This window comes from Chionomys nivalis, chromosome 13, assembly GCF_950005125.1.
Source record: "Chionomys nivalis chromosome 13, mChiNiv1.1, whole genome shotgun sequence".
Classification (NCBI taxonomy): Eukaryota; Metazoa; Chordata; class Mammalia; order Rodentia; family Cricetidae; genus Chionomys; species Chionomys nivalis.
This window is the reverse complement of record NC_080098.1, coordinates 34,576,047-34,582,046: the sequence shown is the minus strand read 5'-3', so window position 1 is coordinate 34,582,046 and position 6,000 is coordinate 34,576,047. Positions and strand designations below refer to the sequence as shown.

The 6,000-nt window shown below is 42.6% G+C and overlaps 1 protein-coding gene across 1 annotated transcript in view; it reads left to right on the top strand.

The window, feature by feature from the left end:
- Nucleotides 1-6,000, top strand: part of Mtr (5-methyltetrahydrofolate-homocysteine methyltransferase) — an 81,819-nt gene continuing 75,819 nt past the window's right edge. Inside the window, exon 1 of the mRNA XM_057786984.1 lies at nt 1-334. The gene's annotated coding sequence lies outside the window, so the exon portion shown is untranslated. The remainder of the gene's footprint in view (nt 335-6,000) is intronic.

Genomic DNA, 6,000 nt, shown 5'->3' with positions numbered 1-6,000 from the left:
TGGCCTTTTCCACGTCGTCCTTCCCTGAAGTGTTTCCTTGCGGTCGCGCGCGGGTGACCTCGAGCTCTGCGCTTGAGAGTTCCGTAAGAAGCGCGTGCCCGCGGCGCGCACCCGGAGGCTCCGCGTGTCGGCTCTGGAGCTTCAGGCTCCTGGGTCTCGTGGGTCAGTTCGTCAGGCCAGTCAGCGCTGGCTGGAGCCGCCCGCGGTGCAATTCTCCGATCACGCCTTCCCTGCTTGAGGTGGACGCTGGGCGGCGGCGTGTCGCCTGCGCTGTCGCAACCTGGTAACGCCTCCACCCAGGTCGAGCGGATCGGTCGGTGCCCCAGCTCCTCAGGTGCTTCTCCCTCCGGAGACACAGCCGGGGGTGGGGGAAGGGGGAGCGGGGCCGCGGTCCTTTCTGGGTCCTTCTCCGTCTACGTGCGCTCGGTTCCTGAACGGCAAGCGTTGTCTTTGGCTGGTTCCAGTGGGCCCCGGGTGACGTTTTGTATGATGCGACGACCGTATTCAGTAAATATTTACCCAACGCTGTCGGCCCTAGGAAAGTTAAGATGCTACGAGGCCGCCAAGGCAGTTGAACCACGTGGTTTTAAAGTTTCTTTTTCTACTCTTTTTCCTTCTGCAAACTCCAGCGTTAGCTTGACCGTGCGCTGACCGGACTCCTAGTACCTAGGGGTAGGGCTAGGAGGTGGGATAGTAATCGCAAATGATTTAGTTTTGTACGTCTTAAGAATTTATGCAGAAATTCCTATAGCAAGTGGGAGGTGTGTGCAAATCAGCAGCAAGGACTTCCGAGGTTGTGCTTGCTCAGCAGGTAGGAAGCCCTGGTTTAGGTAATTACATCTCTGCATAAAATTAGACGTGGAAGTAGGATTTGAAGTTTAAGGCCAGCCCGGGTTACATGAGATCCTGTCTGTCTGTCTATCTATTTTTGACTTTTTTGAGACAGGGTTTCACAGTGTAACTTTGGAGTCTGTTCTGGAACTAGCTCTTCTAGACCAGGCTGACCTCGAACTCACAGAGATCTGCCTGCCTCTGCCTCCTGAGTGCTGGCGTTAAAGGCGTGCGCCACCACCACCCAAGACCTAAAATTCTTGATCTTTAAAGGTTGAGCCTGTAAGCTGGATGTGCCCTGAGCTGTGTCTGTGCTCAGGGTGGAATGCTTGTCTTGCAAGTGTCAAACCCAAGAGTGAATCCTTCCAACAGGTGGGCAGGGAGGGACAGTAACTTTAATCCCTGATTGTATCTCTTGGGGGAAGGAGACTTGTGGGCCAGCAGGAATTTTGTGTGAGAAAGTTTTTCAACTACAGCTTCTAGTGATTTCTTGTTTCATCCTTGCATGTTTTTAGGAACTTAACTAATGAATGATTAATGGAAGAACGAATAAACGAGCCAATGACTTGATAGCAGCCCAGTCATCTCCTGGGTCTTAAATACTGGTGGGAGAAAGAAACGTATTTCAAGAGAGATAATATGTATGCAGATGCTTGCAAAGTCTAGCAGATCAGTTAGACTAGAGATCAGAGGCCCCAAATGAAGTAGTATCCTGTAAGGGGCAGATTGCTAAAACAGCTAGAGAGGGAAACCGCTGGGAAAGCACTGAGGTCGTTTGCTTATAGTGTAGAAAGAAAAGTATTCTTTACCCTGCTCTGTTTTGCTCTGTGCAAAGGGACGTGCTACCGCAGACCCACTTTGGGGCTGTCCTCTCTCTAGAGCTTGCCGCTTATATTCGCTTATTAGAAATTGTCGTATATCTTCATCTTACTCTTTAGTTGCTTGGCGTTCACTTGTTTGCGGTGCTGGGGATGCGGGGATGTGCTGTAATGCTTTGTACTTGCTAGGCCGGTGATTTACCCTGAGCCGCATGACTGGTGCACCTTTCAGCTCCGATAGGAGCCCTAACCAGTTAGTCCTGTATTTATCCTTTTGAATGTTTGCTGTGAATATAAATGGCACTGGTTTTTTAAAAAAATGATCAAGTCAGGAAAAGGAAAAAAAAAAACAAAACAAAAAGAAACCAACCAACCAAACAAAAACAAAACAAAAAACCCTAACCCCCAAAATGATGTGGGAGCCACTCAAACTGGGGAAAATACTGTGTGATCTCATTGGGCTTATTCACCAGGACAGTTCTTGGTACTTTTTTCTATACAACAGTTATTTACATGTATAGATACTAAGCATAAAACAATTTCTGATCATCTGCGAAGAGATATTATGAAACCATGTTTTCTTTTATTTACCCTAAAAGATGTGTTCTACTTAGGACAAGATCAAATATAGAATTAGCTTAGTCAGTTGTAAAACATATGTATGTATGTATGATCTACAGAAGAGTAAGGTTTTGGTGAATGCCCACTATGTTAAGGGAAAGGATAATCATCAAGAGAATTTAATTTTTAGATTTTGCTTAAGTCTTAATGTTTGTATGTATGGGGGATGTTGTTCAAGTGTGCTGGTTTACACGTGTTGGTCGTGGTCTCAGGAGGTCTGTTTTTTCCTCCCACTGTGGGAAATCTGGAGATTGAACTCAGGTCAACAAGTTTATACAGTAAGTGCTTTTGCCGGAGCCTTCTCACTGGCCCGAGGGGATTTACTTTTAAGAGAAGATTCTGATGGCAATTAGAAATGCTCAACTATAATGGTAATTAGGCCTAGTAAAAGATAACCGCCTACTAGAAAAATCATTGTGTGCTTAGGCTAAAGGCTTCTGGAGGAAGACCTCTTAGGTTCTCTAAGTGATGAACCAGACATTGTTCTTTAAGGATAATAAGCATATAGATGATGCAGACTTGGATTTTGCTGTTGTTTGTTTTGGGAAAGGGACTAATACTGCCAAGGCTGTCCTCTGAACTCACTGTATAGCCAAGAATAGCCTTGAAGGCTTGATCTTTTTGCTTCTGACAGTGTTGGGATTACAGGAATGTGCCACCACACCTGGCTGCAATAGATTTTTAAGGAACTAAGTTGCAGAGTTTTGCCTTCAACTCCTACTTATTTATTATGCGTACTTTTTATCTATTTGTATTTGCTACTCATTATTCTATTGCTTCTGTAGACTCTTGGATATGTATCCGTATATTTATGTATGTCCTTGTAGATCTCAGAATTTGTATGCGTGGGTATTTGGTTGTTATGGTATATAATGAATGAGCTATTGCAAAGATGGAAATTTACATAAATGTGGTAGTTAATTGTTTCTGCCTTTTATTTTCATTCACTGTTCTACTCTTAAGAGCCAGCTCTAGCTGTGTGGCGGCGGCCCACGTCTTTAATCCCAGCACTCGGGAGGCAGAGGCAGGGGATCTCTGAGTTCTAGGCCAGCCTGGTCTACAGAGTGATTCCAGGACAGCCAGCGATACACAGAGAAATCCTGGTTCGAAAAAAAAAGAAAAGTAAAAAACCCCCCAAAACAAACAAACAAAAAAGAACCAGCTATATTGCCATAGTATATTATTTATTGACATGTATGTAGTATTTCCTGGGGAGTTAATACCACATTTTATATAGGGTGAAATTTCCTGAGTTTGCCCCCCCTTGCCACTTCTACCAATATCCTATGCATTCTCATATGGACCAATGTGATAGTTTCTTTTGGAAAACATATCCAGGAGTGAAATTGCTGAGTTTTCTGCATGGTTAATTTAACTGAGCTCTGTAAGGCTGCTTTCCAGAATGGTTCTCCGTGTCTACATTCCAGGCAAGGAGGCTGGTCTGCAGAATGGCTCTAGCTCTACATTCCAGCAAGCAAACATGAAGGTTCGGGTGTTCTTTGGCATTATCTACTATTTTGAGTGCATGTCTATTGGGAGTAATAGCTATCTATCATCTTGTTTTAATTCTTTGATAGCTAATGAATGTAAGAATTTCCTAGTCTAGTCCTCCCTCCCTCCCTCCCTCCCTCCCTCCCTCCCTCCCTCCCTCCCTCCCTCCCTCCCTCTCTCTCTCTCTCTCTCTCTCTCAAGACAAATCTCATATAGCTGGCCTCAAACTTGCTGTGTAGCCAAGTACAACCTGATCTTCTTGTCTCCCTCTTTTAAGTGCTAGGATTATAGGTTTGCCTCACCAAGGCCTAGCATTTCATCCTTGGCTATATTTGTCTTTTTCTTGTTCTTTTGGCTTCTTTGTATTACACAGGCTGTGTAATATATATATTCTAGACGTTAATAATCCCTTTTAGTTTTATACATAGCAGAATCTTTTCTAAACTATCATCTGTGCTTTTGTTTTAGTTTTTATGAAATCAGACTTATCTTAAAAATTATAGGGCATGGTTGCACACATCTTTAATCCCAACATTTAGGATTAAAGCTACATAGTGAGATCCTGTTTCAAAACCCAAACCCCAACTCCAACCCCAAGTCCCAAACAGCAAACAACAAACCAAAAAATTACAGGTACTGAGCTGGTAGTATATATTATTATATTGTGAATCCCTGATTTCACTGGTTCTAATTCTCTCTCTCTCTCTCTCTCTCTCTCTCTCTCTCTCTCTCTCTCTCACACACACACACACACACACACACTGAATCTTCTCTCCCATCCATACAAGTTGGGTCTTTGGAACTTAAGTTCCTTTATGCCAAGTCATAGAAGTTTTCCATAGAAATTATAGGACAAATTTATCAAGTAAACAAAACAAAAACACACAACCCTCCCCCATGTTTTGGTTAGTTTTTAAAAAACGTGTGTACATGTGGTCTCATGCTTATCTGTATACATGTGATTCAACAAACAAGATCCCAAATTTCATGTGTGGGGACTAAATTATTTTATGGGAGTGAAATGTCTTTTAAGACTGAAAAAAAAAGCCGGTTGGTGGTGGCGCACACTTTTAATCCCAGCACTCGGGAGGCAGAGGCAGGTGGATCTCTGGAGTTCGAGGCCAGCCTGGTCTACAAGAGCTTGTTCTGGGACAGGCACCAATGCTACAGGGAAACTGTCTCGAAAAAAAACAACAAAAAAAAGACTGAAAAAAACATAAAGTTCATATTTCTTGATTGAAATATGAGTACAGTAGAGACCCCATTGAAAAATACCACTTCTGCCCCCCACCCATACTGGTCCCCATACCCGGAAGGATGTTTTTGTATAGCTTGATCAGCCTGGAACTTGCTCTGTAGGCCAGGCTGGCTTCTAACTCAGAGATTTGCCTGCCTCTGCCTCCTGACTGCTGAGACTAACGGTGTGTGTCTCCATGCCTGGCTTCAAGTGTTTGTATGAAAATGAAGGCACTCTGCACAGTTTGATTTACTACATGTATGCACTTGCACAGTGGCCGAGCTATACAGAGAAAGACATATAAATAATAGAATAATGATTGACTGTGTGCCTGGTACCAAAAGCCATGTCTTATTATCTATGGAAAAGATTACACTTTTTTTCCCCTGGGAAGTCTGAGTATCATTCTTAGGGAAAACACCCTGTGCTCATATAGTCTCATTCTAGGGTGAAATACAACTTTATCAATTGGGGATATAGATAAGGTTTTTGGTTCTCATTTTTCTCATTTGGAATATGTTTTAGTTGTTTTCACAGACTGTTGATTTCATTCTACAAGATTAATGTTCATTTCCAAACCAGAAAATAAGCCACTTCTTTAGACTTAGATACTGCTTTTTAATAGCTTTGGCCTTGTTAATAGAAAGCCTTTAGAGTTAGTGATGATAGTAGTATGATAGTAGGAATAATTAACAATTTTTTATTTTGCGTTAAGTTTCGATGTCTCATTTAATGACATGTTACTTCAGAGGTTCTGCTGTTAACACACAATCTTTTATAAACAGTTTTGTTTATAAAGGCAGGGATGATATTTTTCCATTTTACTGAACTGGGGAAGACTTATCTAAAATCCTGTAGCTGCTTAGGGGATCTGAGACTAAAACCCAGATGATTTGCCTTTTGTCACCTTGCCATTTTTAGTTTAATCATACCAGAGTCAGTATTTACTAGTTCATGGGACATTGACATTGGGAGATTGCCAAAGTGGTACTACATCTGAAT